We start from the raw sequence: 18,685 nt of genomic DNA on the forward strand, positions 1-18,685 counted from the left end.
AAAAGCAGGTAATGCCCAGGCCTACAATGAATGGATAAGTCCCTTATGTAGTGAAGTCCCACTGTCATATGCGCAGGTATTTTTATTTTTGTCACAAACCCGATAGAGGCCCCCAACTAGGTTCAGATTAATGTTGATCATCAACAATATGCATATTTATGCTAATAATAGAAAAAAATAACAATCTACATCATCATCACACATACGCACACACACACTGTTTACTTTATTTTATCATAAAGTGTTGTGTAATTTGCTGCGTCTTTCAGTGCTGTGAGGCAAGGTGCGGGAAAACGAAGCGGTAATAACGTCCCCAGGGAGGGGACAGCCGTTGAAGGGCGAGGCCCTCGGGAATTGTCGCTCATCCAGGATACGATCAGGTAAGTAACTCCTCTGAAACTGTCGCTCATCCAGGATACGATAAATAACTCCTCCCGTCATGCCAAGAAATTCTACTTTCTCTATGAACTATTCTGTAGGTATATACTCGATTGCGCTTGGACCAGTTATAAATGTTTCGATAAAAAAGTAAATATATTTATAAATAAATAAGCATAAGTAAATAATGATCACTTGCATTTGAAGGAAGTGACGTTTGATAATGTGGCCTATTGTTTCTTGCGTTGCGTTATTCCTTGCAGGCTGACTGCAAGGCAAACGTATTAATGAAAATGTTTTTAAACATTGGTTTAGAATAGATACCTTTCATTGTGTCAAATTATGTTAAAGTCATATATTCAAATATTTTGGATTTTTTTTTAATGACAGCCCAGAGACTGGCACCAAAACGGGCACCAAAAAAAATGTGCCCACTGTTTTTGACTGTGTCTGTGTGTCAAAACTATACTTATCTATTCTGATATAACTTCCCGTTCAAGGGTTGACCTGACATTTGTTTAGCCAATGGCAAACCAGACTCACTCCAGGTTAGAAAGACAGACTTTTTACAAAGTAGGCTAGCCTAGGGCCTAGCCTAGCCCATATCGAACACCTGCTATTGTAAAGGGAGATTTACCTGCTTAGCCTACCTGTCCAATTTCTTCCTGATGGAAGAATGTATTTCGTAGGCCTTCAGTACAGTTATTCAGACCCATGGCATTAAAATAACACAACTTGCACAAGTGAAGGCCTATTATGATCAAAAGGATGTTTATTTTCAGATAACAAATTGTAGCTTACAAATCAGAACAATGATGTACCAAATTAATCCTGAGGTGTATTGTTTCCAATCAATTTAAAATTAATAATATATTTTTATTTGTAAAGTGCATTTCCCATACCCAATGCGCATAAGGAAGAAAACTAAACTCAAACAAAATTCAGCAACTATACATTAAAAAACAAGCACAATACATCAAACCATTACCTACCTACTGATACAAAATAAACTTTGCCATTTACTAGTTGTAAAACTTCTAATAGTTTGCCTAATTTCAGTTTATCTGACAAAACAAGCAAGGCGTAGTGTGGAGAATCATTGTACCATCTAACCGTTGTGAAATATATTTTCAATAACCCAAAATACTTTATTTTCAGCTGTTTGTAGCTGGTGTACCAAACCGAAAGTAAGCAAAAACTAAACTTAAGAATTGAAAGCATAGAAATATCGCACATAGAGCAGATCTACCGCTTATGTGACTTGCTTTCAAGTAGATCTATATCTTAGATTTCTGTGTGAATTTGGTTGAGTCACACAAAAAATTACATATAAATTGAAGTTGCCTCCCTTACATGTGTAGGTAGCGCATTCCAGAGCTGAGGGGCCACACGTGAGAAGGCTCTGTCACCCATGCTGCACTGGTTTGTTGCTGGTGTAACCAGGCTGTTTGAGTCTGATGATCATTGTGTGTGTGCTGGGGAATAGTTCACTCATATGTATTTAGATGCATCACCCTTGAGAAAGGTAGAATGTGCTCATCTTGCTCCATGCACTCTTAGAGCCAATAAGCACACGCTCTGTTTAACTGCATCCATCTCTTGATTGCATCTAGAGAGTCTGTCAGTTTAGTTGTTACCGTTACAGTATCCCCTTTTGTCCTCACATATATTTGTGTGACATCAACATATAAAATGAAGGTTTAGTCCAAATCCTATGATTAATATACCGAGTGGCAGCATGTATATAGAGAACAGGAATGGACCCAGAACAGAGCCCTGTGGGACCCCTTAATATGACACTAAATATGTTTGTGCTTTCCACAGTAGGCCTACCTACTGTAACCACATGGTGCCAGAAAGTCTGAAAGAGGAGGGATGGAGATGGTGAATTTGCTGAAGATTACTAGTTCCTCTCTGCAAGAGATGGTTATCCAGTTGTTTAGGTAAAGTTGACTTGATGGATGCCTTCTCACAATGTAAAAATATCCGTAATCTAGGCTGAAGACTAAAACTCAACCATTAGGCTCATACTGTCTACCTTCCTCAAGAACAGTGTAGTTAAAAATAAACACATCCATTGTCAAACTCCCCCCGTAACTGATGCAATATCCTAACAGATGAAAGGACACTTTATTAAACTATTTTTTTTACAGGCAAATAAACCCTTCTTTGCAAAGCTGCTTCAAAAGAAATCTCTTGACTGACCTCAGGAGAGAAAAAAACCTGTGAAATGTATGCCTTTTGGTGGTTCCACAGTGGTACATGTAACCTGGTTTATGTAGGTGGCCTCTGCAATGTGTACACTATTACAATAGGCTCTTTGCACATGCTAGCTCAATTAGCTTGCTTGTTTGTGGGAGCAGTATGACTGTCCAGCCCAAATGAAAAGCATGAAAAGCATACTAAGTACACTCTGGAGACAATGTTGACTTTGTGCGATTAAAAGCCTAGGATTGGTGTCCGGGCAGCTATTGTTGCACCTATAAACAGTGAAAAAGTCCTCATCTTTGCCTTTTTTGGCTTGACTTTTGCTCTCTATCCAGAGTAGGAGGAGAATGACTGTCAATCTGTGGCCCTTGAGGTGTAGATTCAAGTTCTCATGAATGTTTATTTCCAAACCATTGGGTCAAATGGAGTTTAAGCGTAGAGGGCAGGAGAACCCAGACATCAAATACCGAGAATATCAGAGGTGATGTCACAAGACAGAGGGATAATTAATGAATGTGAGAGGCACAGGTGAGTGTGGCAAATGGGTGAGGGGAGGGGGGTTACCATGGAGACTTCCATTGTCGCGTACTTTTTTTTATGACAGGGTGAGTCAGACCCCACTTGCTGGCATAAGGCTATAAAAGCTGGCGCAATTCCCCTCAGTAGGGGGAAATTTCCCCTGCATGCATGTCCTTTCCCTGTATGTGATGTCACACCTGGCAGAGTGAGCCTATACCTTTTCCCCCTCTCTCCCCATTTTCTTGTTTAACTTATTATGTTTTTATCTGTGCCTAACACACCTGGATCTGTTGGGAACTGCCCAGCCAGCCTGTGACACAGCAGATCATGTCAGACTCGCAGTGACCACCTGACCAGAGACTCATTGTAGTACTCATACCTTTGGTTAGTGTTCCTGTTTTGGTTAATGAGTACAGACAGTGCCAGAAGTTGTAGTTGATGTAATTTAGGACACTTTTCTTGAGGCATCAAGTCAAACGTACCTGTAATTGTTTGCCTCAATACATTCGTGATAACAAATATTTTCTACAGGACAATGTAGGGGAGACTTTAGAAACTGACTGACTCATTTTTTTTGTTGTTTTTCATCCACCTGGTATATTTTCTTATCATCATTAGGATCTCTCTCTCTCTCTCTCTCTCTCTCTCTCTCTCTCTCTCTCTCTCGCTCGCTTTCTCTCTTTAAAAAACATGTTTTATTTATTTAACCTTTAACTCATTATTATCTCTCTCGCTCTATTTATATTCTTTCTCTCTCTCTCTCTCTCTCTCTTTCTCTCTCTTTCTCTCTCTCTGTCTCTCTCTCGCTCTCTCTCAAACACACACACACACACACACCCTCTCTCTCTACCATGGTAACGTGTGCTGTTAAAAATAAATTTTTGGCCTCCTTTCAAACTCAATATTAGTATTTTCTATTTATATGCATCTCAATTAGCTGCTGCCAAGGCAAAATTAAGTTACAAAACAAATTATATACAATTAAAAACATTACATTACATTTCATAACATTTTTCACAATACATTAAGTGTGTGCCCTCAGGCCACTACTCTACTACCACATATCTACAACACAAAATACATGTATACGTGTGTGTATAGTGCATATGTTATTATGTGTGTATGCGTGTGTCTCTGCCTGCGTGTGTGTGTGTGAGTCTCTTCACAGTCTCTGCTGTTCCATAAGGTGTAGTTTTATCTGTTTTTTAAATCTGAATTTACTGCTTGCATGAGTTACTTAATGTGGAATGGAGTTCCATGTAGTCGTGGCTCTATGTAGTACTGTACGCCTCCCATAGTCTGTTCTGGACTTGGGGACTGTGAAGAGACCTCTGGTGACATGCTTTGTGGGGTATGCATGGGTGTCTGAGTTGTGTGCTAGTAGCTTAAACAGACAGCTCGGTTCATTCAACATGTCAATACTTCTCACAAATACTGTACAAGTAGTGATGAAGTCAATCGCTCCTCTACTTTGAGCCAGGAGAGATTGACGTGCATATTATTCATGTCATAGCTCTCTGTGTACATTTAGATTTCCTTCTGAAGGTGTGCACACATCATTTCTACTGGGCAATGTAAGGGAGACTTTAGAAACAACTCACCCGACTCTCTCTCTCGCTCTATCTCTCTCACACACAAACACGCACACACAGTTAATGCTACCCGGATCTTGAGAAAGCCATTTGCACGGAGAAGAAACGGTGGAGAGCTAATCCTGTGGCTTGGTAGCCATTGTGAGCGTGAAACTGGGTGGAGTGCTAGCACCCATTAGCTTGGGTGACGCCTATTCAAACACATGCTCTGGGCCCACCTAGCCTTGTGCTATGGCCATAACAATGCACAATGACACTCAAAATGAAAGCACTTTTCATCCTTTAATTTTGTATATAGGTACCAGTTTTTCAAACAATCCAACACTAATGTTTTATAAATGTCAATTATCCATTATAGTCAAAGTGACATCCAAAAGTCCAGAACGAAGTTCAATTCCTATGCTAGAGAATAGGGTAGAGCAATCAATCTCTCAGAGGACAGTAGTCTTTGGCCATAGAGATAACCTGGTTGGCAGCCTACACTGGATAGGGTTAACTTTCTGTTGGCCCTCTCTTTTTTTGGACCTGGTGACCTGGGGACGTGTATAAGGGAGAGGGGAGCGAGAGGGGAACATTGAACAGTTTGTTCGCCCGGGTGAAGGCTGGCAGATAATGGACTAAGATATGGGGGTGTGGGGGTCAGAGAGGAGGGGAGGAATGGACGGGATGAGTAGAGTGACTGGGAGCTGGTGGGGTGGGTGAGGTAGGAGGGAGGTAGGGGTGAGTGGGATGGGGCAGAGATCCCAGGTAACTCATTAGCCAGTCTGGTCGAACAAGGACGGTGAGCGGGAAGAGGTGGGGAAAGAGGAGTATCTGAAATATCGATCCAAATGAATCCAAATCCCCAATAGTTGTTGCGCCAAGCTTTCCGGCAGTTATTTTACCGGACAACAGGTGTTTGCGTAAGCATCTTTATGGTAGATTACAAAGGATACCCCTTTGACTTACAAGGGTTTAGTGTGAAGTGCCTGTTTCTCTTGCATAAGGCTTTCTAATAACACCTACTCTAGCAAAGCTTTTTGAGAGTTTTTGGGATTCTGTGTTTTTCCCACCCGAGAATTGACGGTTGTTCACTTTTTGTTGTTGTGTAAATTCACAGTGATTATATTAGATACTGTACTTTAAAAATGAGGAAATAACAGGAAGTAGACTGAATTTAGCCAACTGGGTGAGAGTTCAGAGGTCACAGACAGAAAAATCCAGTAGTAATGGCTAGCTCACCCAGTCTGGCCCTCATAATAGAGTATATCTCAACAGGCAGGGATAACTATTAGCTCTAGATGGAATAAGGAATCACATGGTTGGATGATTATGACATAAACTATACCTTCCAATAGGTGGCTTCCATTGTCACCAACACAATCCCGTTTGCAGTTGGTCCCCTCCCTCTTCTCCCTGGCCATGTCTGCTGGGCTGGCCTTATCTGTCGCTGTCCTTGGCCCCCACACATGTAGCAGCAGGCCACAGCGCCACGGGCTACTCATTAACTAGGATTTTATTTTATCCACCACAGACTGACGGCCCCTGGGTCAGCGCCCGGTGAAAATGCCAGGACCGGGGGCGAAACTGAGACACAGGGAATATGGTGTAGAAGTGAGCCTTGTCCTGGGCTGGAACCTCTTTCCAAATGAAATATGAGAAATAGGTTCATCTGAAGAGGGAGGATGGACGCTACATTGGTTAGCAAGTGAAACATGAGAGGGAGGTCTAATAATTAGGTGGGAATTTTACATTTCAAACAAAAACTGTCTGAGTAACTGAGCTAGAGTGTGCTGTCCTGTTAGAATATCCTCTTTAGATTTAGGCTATGGCTCCAATGCAGCTTCTCTGATGGGTTGGGGTTGAACTCCTTTTGATGTTGGGTTTGGTTGGATCGTCTGAAAGAACAGAAAGACAGTCTCAGGCGTTGCTGTTCATGATTGTTGAGTTCTATTTAAGGAGAAATCTTTGCTCCAGTCATCATATTTTCTGTAGATGTTCGAATATTGCCATTTTACAGAGGGGTTCAACTTTTTTCTAATCCGACATGTGTTCTCTGGTAACTGCTGGAGTAGAAGGCGGGCTTGACCAATCATTAATACAGGTGGTATGCGGCGGTCTTATCAGTTGGCACTGAGCCAGCAGCCGGGCCAGTGTGGGGACTGAAAAAAATATAAAGGCCCTTATCAGTTCATGTTGGACACAACACTGCAAATCGGCTAGCAGCCAACCCTAAAAAAAGGTATTAACATAGGAAACATTTTTAAAAAACAGATTGAAATGTTTGACTCATCCATTTTGATACACAACAAACCGTGTTGATTAGTATTTTGTTAAACTCTCCAAGCAGATTGCAGTTACTTCGATAGGCTACTTATTAAAATATGTGCTTCCTTTGTGATTTCAGTCTTCTATTTAGAACTGAAAATATTGCCAGTACTGTTAAATGTTAGGCTTTGAACTCTTTCATTGTTTTGGTAATGTGATTAAAGTCCATAAGAAAATGGCCAGTGCCTTGGCCCCAACCATCAACGGAGAACGGGAGAAACACAGTATTTCCAAATGTTGGCCTGTCAATAAGGTGCGTGACAAATTGGGAGGAACGCTTGGAATCCCCATCCTTCACCCTCCACCATGTCACCTTGCCAACCGAATGTGTCCTCGTCCAATCTCTCACTCTTAGTTCTCTCGGCCAGGTTTTGGAGGGAATTGTCACCTTGTGTTCATTGGAGAGTTTTCAGCTGTCAAAAGAACACATCCATCAGACAGGTGACTAACCTAGCGCTCAACAATCAACTGCAAACATTCCAGACCATCACTGCTTTTACAGGCACCGTCAATAGTGGAGAGGAAAGAACTTTCCAGCAGCCTGAAGAGGTAGTTGGAAAGGGCTATAAAGAAAATAGAGAATTTACCGAATGAATGGGTCTGCTGAAACATTTCCTCTCTCACACACTGTGTAAGAGATTCACATGCAGTAGCACAAAAGCTTTGTAGGAAGAGAAATGTGTGTACGAAAAGAGAAAGGTGTTTCTGAGTGCTGGTCTAGGACCTTGTAACAACGGTTAGTGTAATAACCTACCAGTTAATGAAATAAAACGTTATAAGTTATTGCATTAACTGGTAGTTATTACATTAACCGGTAAGTAACAACGTTTTGGATGAATAATGTAATAATTTCAACCGAGTGTGTAATAACATACCAAAATGAATGTTTTTATCTACTACTTCCCTCAATTTGATGCACATGCCACCACCCACAGCCAATTGTAACACAAACAAAGTCATGCACATCATACAGGAATGCTCATACATAGAGACACTCACAAGCAATAGAAAACATCTTTACTGAGGCAAGGATTCAGTCCGATGGCCCCCTTTTCGGCTATGTAGCATTTAAAGGCAATGTTACGCCTGTTGAGAAGATCGCATTCAAAGTAAACAGCTGCAGATGTCGGCTCAATCCTTTAAATGTCAACCGCACTAGAATGCAGATCTTTCACAGTCCCGATTTTGGTTCAACTGGAACTTGTATTTTTGCAGTACCTGACCCCTGACACACCATGCACACAACAGGGAGTGTATCGCGAGGAGTATTCTATGTGGAGTTGCCAAAAAACGCTAACATCTCGTTTTCAGGGATACAGTATTTTCAACCTGACTTCCGTTTCCCCTGAAAAGCAGAAGTGGGAACTCTGCTATGGCGTCTCTCTATACCGGCTACGGTAGGCTACATGACGAGTAACCTTGCTTGAAACCTTGTGGTAGATCTAGAAACCTGGGTTGGAATCCAGTCTTTGCCCAGATGGATCTTAAAGTGTAACAGAGGTGGTTTGGTAGTTTGGGGAACCAAACTTGCATGTTCAGTAACCTTGTGTGAGACCTGAAGACTTATGTGGTTGTGCCTTGCTCAAGGGCACAATGGCAGGAGATGGCATCTAGGATTATATACCAGCAATTATCCGGTTGTTGGCCAGCCCCTCTACCCTCTAGGCTACGTGCCGCCCCATAGTTCAGCAAGGTCATAAGGTTTGAACACCAGCAACTGTCTGGCTCACACCAGACAGATTGTTCAGTTACTGTCCTGCCACTTGAACCTCTTTAGGTATCAAAAAAGGTTTCTAAACACACAAGCATGGCTTATAGAACCACCTATGTGACACTCCACCACCCATTTCACCTCCTCATAGATGCCTATCCAGGTCACACCACCAATGGGACAAACTGGTTTCTAACCCACAGGTAACTGCCAAAATAAAGGAAACACCAACATAAAGTGTCGTAAAAGGGTGTTTGGCTACCACGAGCAGCCAGAACAGCTTCAATGCGCTTTCGTATAGATTCTACAAGTGTCTGGAACTCTATTGGAGGGATGCGACACCAATCTTAAATGAGAAATTCCATAATTTGGTGTTTGGTTGACGGTGGTGGAAAACGCTGTCTCAGGCTCCGCTTCAGGATCTCCCGTAAGTCTTCAATTAGGTTGAGCTCTGGTGACTGAGACGGCCATGGCATGTGGCTTACATCGTTTTTATGCTCATCAAACCATTCAATGACCACTTGTGCCCTGTGGATGTGGGCATTGTCATCTTGGAAGAAACCACTCCTATCAGGATATAAATTCTTCACCATAGGTTGAAGGTGATCCTTATGAATGGCTGTGCATTTATTGGTGTTTACCTTCCCAATAAATGTGGTTGAGTGGACCTAAACCATGCCAGGAAAATGTACCCCACATCATAAGAGAGCCATCAGATGACTCATTTACTCAAGTGGTCCCTTTATTCTGTCAGTTCCTGCAGGCCAAGCTAAGCTTAAGCATAGACATTAGCTCAGGGAGCTTACACAAATCTTTCGGTCTCAGACAAGTTTAACCACACCTACATCACTTTTAAGGTGCTATTTCCCACTGCCTTGGTGACCATGAGTAAGGCACTTTGCCCCTAAACTGCTACAAGGGCAATGCTGATCCTGTTCTGCTCAATGCCTGTTCTGTGTTTGTGGTGTCATAGGGTTGGGTACGGTGACAACAAAAATACATGTTTCCATTATACAATATACCTTTATTTTGAAATAAAATGTATGTGTGTGTGTTATTTTGTCACACGTGTGTGTTTGTACAGTGGGGCAAAAAAGTATTTAGTCAGCAACTAATTGTGCAAGTTCTCCCACTTAAAAAGATGAGAGATGCCTATAATTTTCATCATAGGTACACTTCAACTATGAAAGACAAAATGAGAAAAAAAATCCAGAAAATCACATTGTAGGATTTTTAATGAATTTATTTGCAAATTATGGTGGAAAATAAGTATTTGGTCAATAACAAAAGTTTATCTCAATACTTATCACAAGGTTTTCACACACTGTTGCTGGTATTTTGGCCCATTCCTCCATGCAGATCTCCTCTAGAGCAGTGATGTTTTGGGGCTGTTGCTGGACAACACGGACTTTCAACTCCCTCCAAAGATTTTCTATGGGGTTGAGATCTGGAGACTGGCTAGGCCACTCCAGGACCTTGAAATGCTTCTTATGAAGCCACTCCTTCATTGCCCGGGCGGGGTGTTTGGGATCATTGTCATGCTGAAAGACCCAGCCACGTTTCATCTTCAATGCCCTTGTTGATGGTAGGCTTTGTTACTTTGGTCCCAGCTCTCTGCAGGTCATTCACTAGGTCCCCCGTGTGGTTCTGGAATTTTTGCTCACCATTCTTGTGATCATTTTGACCCCACGGGTTGAGATCTTGCGTGGAGCCCCAGATCGAGGGAGATTATCAGTGGTCTTGTATGGCTTCCATTTCCTAATAATTGCTCCCACAGATTTCTTCAAACCACGCTGCTTACCTATTGCAGATTCAGTCTTCCCAGCCTGGTGCAGGTCTACAATTTTGTTTCTGGTGTCCTTTGACAGCTCTTTGGTCTTGGCCATAGTGGAGTTTGGAGTGTGACCCGTTTGAGGTTGGATAGGTGTCTTTTATACTGATAGCAAGTTCAAACAGGTGCCATTAATACAGGTAATGAGTGGAGGACAGAGGAGCCTCTTAAAGAATAAGTTAGAGGTCTGTGAGAGCCAGAAATCTTGCTTGTTTGTAGGTGACCAAATACTTATTTTCCACCATAATTTTCCAATAAATTCATTAAAAATCCTACAATGTAATTTTCTGGATTTTTTACTTCTCATTTTGTCTGTCATAGTTGAAGTGTACCTATGATGAAAATTACAGGCCTCTCTCATCTTTTTAAGTGGGAGAACTTGCACAATTGGTGGCTGACTAAATACTTTTTTGCCCCACTGTATGTGTGGGCAGTGTTGGGGAAGCTACTCTGAAAAAATAGTTTACCAAAACGAGGTTAAGGTACACGAAAGCAACCGTTAAGAAAAATATTGTTTACTTAACTAAAGTTACTTTGGGAGACTCATGAGGCAGGGCACAATTTGCCCGGCGTCGTCCGGGTTAGGGAAGTGTTTGGCCGTCCAGGATTTCCTTGTCTCATCGTGCTCTAGCAACTCCCTGTGGGGAGCCGGGCTGTCACGACTTCCGCCGAAGTCGGTCCCTCTCTTTGTTTTCGGGTGGCGTTCGGCGGTCGACGTCACCGGCTTTCTAGCTATCGCCGATCCACTTTTCATTTTCCATTTTGTTTTGTCTTTGTTTTCTACACACCTGGTTTCTAATTCCCCAATTACATGTTCATTATTTAACTCTCTGTTTCCCCCATGTTTGTGTGCGTGTTTGATTATAATGTTCAGGTCCTTACTTGTGGGCTGGTATTGTTTGCCGGATTCGTTATTACGCCCGTTATACGCCTCCACCAGCACCACCAAGGACACCACTGATCACCCCTCCTTCACCCGGTTCCAGTGGGATTTGGCTCTCACTTCCGAGGGAGTACGATGGGAAGGCAGCGGAATGTCAGCGTTTCCTACTCCAACTGGAGCTCTACCTGGCGACTGTGCACACGGCTCCTTCGGGCTGCGAGAGCGTGTCCACCCTCGTCTCCTGTCTCTCAGGAAAAGCCCTGGATTGGGCCAACGCCGTATGGGAGGGAGTAGGAGCGGTGCTGGACCAATTCAAGTAACGTCTCGTGCACCTGAGGCAGGGGGACGAGAAGTTCGCATTGAACTTCCGGACCCTGGCCGCCGGCGCGGGGTGGAACGACCGGGCCCTGATCGATCACTACCGTTGTAGTTTACGTGAGGACGTCCATCGGGAATTGGCCTGTAGGGACACAACTCTGACCTTCGACCAGCTGGTTGGATAACCTGCTGGCTACCCGCGGATGTCCAGATTGAGGTCTATCGATTCCATCTCCCAGCACCACCGCTCCGACGTCCATGGAGCTGGGATGTGCTGGTATTACTGGCGACTGGAGGAGGGGCCGATCCATGCACTATCTGTGGCTGCAGAGGGCACACTGCTGGTCGGTGCTGGGGAGGTCCATAGTTTAGGGATTCCCATTGTACCTGTGGATATGCCTTTCCCTGTGCACGCCCTAGGTAGTCAACCATTAGGGTCAGGGCTAATTAGGGAGGCCACCGCTTCACTGGGCATGGTTACGCAGGAGGGTCACGAAGAGAGAATCAGTCTCTTCCTTATTGATTCTCCTGCGCTTCCCGTGGTGCTGGGCATACCCTGGTTGGCCTGTCATGACCCCACTATTTCGTGGCAACAAAGGGCTCTCACAGGGTGGTCACGCAAGTGCTCGGGGAGGTGTTTAGGGGTTTCCGTCGGTGCTACTATGGTGGAAAGTCCAGACCAGGTCTCCACCGTGCGCATCCCTTCTGAATATGCCGATTTGGCTCTTGTCTTCAGTAAAAAGAAGGTGACTCAATTACCACCCCATTGATGGGGGGATTGTGCGATATATCTCCTGGTAGACACAGCACTTCCCAGGAGTGCCCGTGTATTGACTATCGAGGCATCAACCAAATCACTGTGAGGTACCTGCTACCTCTCATCGCCAGTGCGATCGAGTCAATGCACGGGGCGCGCTTCTTCACAAAATTGAATCTCAGGAGCGCTTACAACCTGGTGCGTATCCGGGAAGGGGACGAGTGGAAGATGGCATTTAGTACCACCTCAGGGCACTATGAGTACCTCGTCATGCCGTACGAGTTGATGAATGCTCCATAAGTCTTCCAGGCCTTTGTAGACAAGATTTTCCGGGACCTACATGGGCAGGGTGTATATCGACAACATTCTGATATACTCCGCTACACGCGCCGAGCATGCGTCCCTGGTGCGCAAGGTGCTTGGTCGACTGTTGGAACGGTCGACCAGTTAAGTATATATACTCATTGTTACTTCAAGACTATAACTTATACAGTGGCTTGCGAAAGTATTCGGCCCCCTTGAACTTTGCGACCTTTTGCCACATTTCAGGCTTCAAACATAAAGATATAAAACTGTATTTTTTTGTGAAGAATCAACAACAAGTGGGACACAATCATGAAGTGGAACGACATTTATTGGATATTTCAAACTTTTTTAACAAATCAAAAACTGAAAAATTGGGCGTGCAAAATTATTCAGCCCCCTTAAGTTAATACTTTGTAGCGCCACCTTTTGCTGCGATTACAGCTGTAAGTCGCTTGGGGTATGTCTCTATCAGTTTTGCACATCGAGAGACTGACATTTTTTCCCATTCCTCCTTGCAAAACAGCTCGAGCTCAGTGAGGTTGGATGGAGAGCATTTGTGAACAGCAGTTTTCAGTTCTTTCCACAGATTCTCGATTGGATTCAGGTCTGGACTTTGACTTGGCCATTCTAACACCTGGATATGTTTATTTTTGAACCATTCCATTGCAGATTTTGCTTTATGTTTTGGATCATTGTCTTGTTGGAAGACAAATCTCCGTCCCAGTCTCAGGTCTTTTGCAGACTCCGTCAGGTTTTCTTCCAGAATGGTCCTGTATTTGGCTCCATCCATCTTCCCATCAATTTTAACCATCTTCCCTGTCCCTGCTGAAGAAAAGCAGGCCCAAACCATGATGCTGCCACCACCATGTTTGACAGTGGGGATGGTGTGTTCAGGGTGATGAGCTGTGTTGCTTTTACGCCAAACATAATAAACACAATAATTTTGCACGCCCAATTTTTCAGTTTTTGATTTGTTAAAAAAGTTTGAAATATCCAATAAATGTTGTTCCACTTCATGATTGTGTCCCACTTGTTGTTGATTCTTCACAAAAAAATACAGTTTTATATCTTTATGTTTGAAGCCTGAAATGTGGCAAAAGGTCGCAAAGTTCAAGGGGGCCGAATACTTTCGCAAGGCACTGTATATATGCCTCAGGAGTTAGTTCAATTGTTGTAACCCATCATAACCCCAAATATGCGCTGTTTTACTCAAATTTCTGTCAACAAAGTACATGTAAACAAACATGGTATAGCCTCAAAACATGGTTGGAACTATAATTTTGATATTATGGATGATCAGTCCTTGAATCCATAGCTCTGTCTATGCATTTGAGAGTGGTTAAATTTCTTTAGCCCCATCCCTGAGTCTTTTACCAAAAAAAAGGTGGCAGTTCGCTTTGTTATTATTTCAACTGCTGATTGCCCCTTTAACTGTCAAGTTATTACATTATATTATATAATCAAATCAAATTGTATTGTATTTGTCAAATGCTTCATAAAAAACAGGTGTGGACTAACAGTGAAATGCTTACTTTTGGTCCCTTCCCAACAACACAGAGAGATAGAAAATAGAGAAATAATAGAAAAGTAAAACCTGTAATAATAAAAGTAATAATAGATACACGATGAGTCGCTATTTAGCAGTCATATGGCTTGAGGGTAGAAGCTGTTTAAGGTCCTGTTGGTTCCAGACATGGTGCATCGGTGGTGCTTGCCATGCGGTAGCAGAGAGAACTGCTGGGGTCTTTTACCATTTTTAGGGCCTTCAGCTGTCACCGCCTGGTGTAGAGGTCTTAAGTGGCAGGGTGTTCGACCCCAGTGACGTACTGGGCCTTACGCACTATCTTCTGTTGCATCTTGAGGTTAAATGCCAAGCAGATGCCATACCAAGCAGGGCTGCAGCCAGTCAAGATGCTCTCAATGGTGCAGCTATATAACTTTTTTAGGATCTGAGGGGGAAGAGGTGTTGTTGTGGCCTCTTATATAGTGTGTTGGTGTGTTTGGACTATGATAGATCTTTAGTTGTGTGGACACAGAGGAACTTAAAGCTCTCGACCTGCTCCCCTACAGCCCTGTCGATGTGAATGGGGGCGTGCTCGGCCCTCCGTTTCCTGTAGTCCACAATCAGCTCCTTTGCCTTGTTGACGTTGAGGGAGAGGATTTTGTCCTGGCACCATACTGCCAGGTCTCTGACCTCCTCCCTATAGGCTCTCTCTTCGTCATTGGGTGTTCAGGCCTACCACCATCGTTGTGTCGTAGGCAAACTTAGTGATGGTGTTGGAGTCTGTCGCTGCCAAATTAGGTCAAATAGATTGCAGTTTTCCTGCATTAAAATCACCTACCACTAGGAGCGCCGCCTCTGGGTGAGCATTTTTTTCTTTGCTTATGGCTCTATACAATGTGTTGAGTGCGGTCTTAGTGCCAGCATCGGTTAGTGGTGGTAAATAGACAGCTACAAAAAATATAGATGAAAAAATAGAATGGTCTACAGCTTATTATGAGGTATTCTAACTCAGGCAGACAGAATCTTTCGACTTCCTTAATATTAGAGATCGCGCACCAGCTGTTGTTAACAAAGAGACACACACCACCCCCCTCGAGCTTACCTGATGCTGCCGTTCTGTCCTGCCGACGCATAGAAAAACCAATGTTATATTATCCATGTCCTTGTTCAGCCAGGACTCCGAAAACCGTAGGACATTACAGTTCTTCAGGTCCCTTGGATAGGTTAGTCTCAAACAGAGCTCGTCCAGTTTGTTCTCCAGTGATTGTACATTCGCCAATAGAACAGAGGTTGGAGGCGTAGTTTCATCAGGGTGCCCGCTCTTTCTAGTCCGAGTGTCGGGGTGTAGGGCCTGGTTCGTGGGGAGCAGTATGTCCAGCGCCGCCGACTCGTTGAAGTAGAAATCTTCATCCAAATCAAGGTTAGTGGTCACTTTCTGATGTCCAGAAGCTGTATTCGGGCATAGGAAAAAATGGCGGAAACATTATGTACGAAAAGAGATCAGTGCAAAAAAACACACAAAATAGCAGAATTGGTCAGGAGTCCGTAACCAATTGTATTACATAAAAAAATCTACAAGTTATTACCTTTATTAAATGAACCACTGTTATTATATTAACTTTTGTTACAGACCTTTGTCCAGTGCCAGGACATAACCACTACATTGCAGTTTTTGATTCGGCCTAGGAAAATTAACTGTCCGCGGATCAGTAGTGAGCTGTATGACTGAATGATGTATTTTGTTTCAAGTTCCTCATGTCATTTACGGTACAATTAATAATTGTGTCTGAATATGGAGCCATAGGTTTAACACAATCTACAGAACAGAGTTCATGGATCGTAGCCCTTTCCTGCTGTCAAATGACCTAGTGGCCTCATGGGTGGAATGCTATTAATATTTTTCATAATTTCATACTTAATACACTTTTTTTATTACATTTTTTCTATGTCAAACAGTGTTGTTACATGTGATGTAAATAAAGTGTAATATTACGATGCAAACTCAAAATGTAATACATTTTGTCGCTATATCTGACATGGTACAGGTGTCTTCTTTCTTTTAAGCCCATAACCATGTGTGTGAGGTGAATACCTTTGTCTCAAAGTAGAGACAGTTTGTTCAAGACTACCAGGAATCCCTCAGTGCACCTCTGATTTATCCCACTGCAGTAAAAGGTTAAAGGGTGTTTCATTTATGCTACAATACCTGCTTCTACCAGCTTCAGTTTTGGATCTCACAAGTTGACATTATTGGAGACCAAACACTTAATTGATTGCTTTCCTGTGTATTCTAATTAAGGCAAGGGGACATAACATGGAAATCATACTGATAAAAACCCCACCAATTACACTTTCAACGGTCTGTGCGGACAATCCGATTGGACCCGCTATCCTTAATGGTGATGGTAATCATCATGTCTTTATTGTCTGTGCTATTATTTGCTTGGCAAACATCTTGGTCTAGTGTAACCTCCAACTCTCACTACCGTTTACTGTTTATAGATGATGTGGTTAAATCACACTCACCGGTCGAAACAGTCTCACAACCGTCAACTGGGTTCAAATGCAATGAAGAGCACATTCTATATGGCCAGAGAGCTGTCAAACCCTCCTGAGTACTCCTCACAATACTATTCCAATACAGAAGAGGGGAAATAGTCTGAATGAATAATGTCTTCCCCTTTTGGGGGTCACACTTTGTTCTTTACTCATCTCGTATCTTTGTCCTACTTCCTTTATCATAGGCACTCTGTGTCCGTCCCAAAATGGCCCCCTATCCCCTATTTGGTGCACTATATAGGGAATAGGGTGCTATGTGGAACACAGGCTTTAAAATTGAGTTTTGGTACGAACTACGGCTGTCACAGTTAATTAGTTAACTCGAGTTAACTTTTTGTCATTTTAGTGCACTCATTCTTTTTTTATCATGATTAATCTCGCTGTCTGAAAACGTTCAAAATATATTGAAAACTCCCATATATACAGCAAAAAAACTGGGGTAACCCAGATGTAGAGATCGGGGGGTCACACGGTTGAGATCACAATGGATTTACTTCATCTTTAGAGGCATCCTTCCCACAATGCACATTGTTTCTCCATGATGGTCCCTGCTGAGCCATTGTCTCGTGACACAGCACCCTTCACAAATCTTGACAGCCTTCACATGTCAGAGAGGCACAGTATCTGTGTGTATGTGTGTGCGTGTGTATGTTTGTGTGTGCATACAAGCGCATGTGTGTGTGTGTGTATGTTTGTGTGTGCATACAAGCGCATGTGTGTGTGTGTGCGTGCGCGTGCAAGTGCGCGTGTGTGTGCGAGTGCGTGTGTGTGTGTGCGCGTGTGTGCGTGCGCGTGTGTGCGTGCGCGTGCAAGTGCGCGTGTGTGTGTGTGTACCTTCCCTGCCCTGGGTGACTCACTAGAACATGGGTTTCCAAACTTTTGACTTTAGAGTGCATTAAATTAGCATACAAGGAGTTTTACTATAACTGCTGCAGCGCATGATTGGACTAACCAAGTTTAAAGCCCCTCCTCTTCGCATCGGAGATAACATTTAAAAGGTTTTCAAGGTAATTTCCTGCAATTGCCATTGGGCAGAGACACACTTTTGCAGTTTAAAAGCTTAAATTACAGTACAAAACAACATTTTAAGGAATAAAATAAGTATTGAGTTGAAAATTGGATCCTTGTTAGAGTACTGTGGATCCCTGTGAGCCTCCCAGGCCCAGTTGTGCGTTTAAGGGTAGCCTGTATTGTCATTTAATAAGATTACATTGTATTGTAATGCAACCTGTAAAATTGTTTAACAGACCTCTAGGCCAAATTTGTTTCATCTGTTGTTGCTAGCAAAACATGTTGTTTTTTTAGGACAACTCATTTGGGGTCGGGGGAGATCTGGCCGCGGACCACCTGCAGTACCTCCACGGACCCCCAGGGGTCTGCAGACCCCAGTTTGAGAACTCCTGCACGAGAAGACAATCCCCCGATGCCCTCACGACCAAACAAGGGCTGGACTGGGGCAGGTTCACACAGAGGCTTCTCGCTGATCCCGTTAAAAGCAATTAGCAGTGTGTTGACTCAGTTGTAAAAGCCACAGTGTTCCCCTCCCCAAGGGTCCCTCCCCAGCCTCTCTCAGAACCAGGTGTACACAAACAGCCCTCTCTCAAACACATGGATGAGCTGGTGGTCTCAGCAGGGGGGAAACTTCCATCATCAGGTGATAACAGGAACAGCAACTGACTGTTGAATTTACACTACACTCTTAGAAAAAGGGTTCCAAACGGGTTCTTCGGCTGTCCCCATAGGAGAACCCTTTTTGGTTCCAAGTAGAACTCTTTTGGATTCCATGTAGAACCCTCTATAGAAAGGGGTTTA

The 18,685-nt window shown here is 43.3% G+C and overlaps 1 long non-coding RNA gene across 1 annotated transcript in view; it reads left to right on the forward strand.

The window, feature by feature from the left end:
• Nucleotides 1-265: 265 nt before the first annotated feature.
• LOC149971226 (uncharacterized) overlaps nt 266-18,685 on the forward strand; it is a 19,683-nt gene continuing 1,263 nt past the window's right edge. Inside the window, exons 1-2 of the long non-coding RNA XR_016492640.1 lie at nt 266-380; nt 18,179-18,527. This is a non-coding gene — a long non-coding RNA (uncharacterized LOC149971226). The remainder of the gene's footprint in view (nt 381-18,178; nt 18,528-18,685) is intronic.

This window comes from Oncorhynchus mykiss, chromosome 27 (assembly GCF_057628025.1).
Source record: "Oncorhynchus mykiss isolate SJ-2025 chromosome 27, ASM5762802v1, whole genome shotgun sequence".
NCBI classification, from domain to species: domain Eukaryota; kingdom Metazoa; phylum Chordata; class Actinopteri; order Salmoniformes; family Salmonidae; genus Oncorhynchus; species Oncorhynchus mykiss.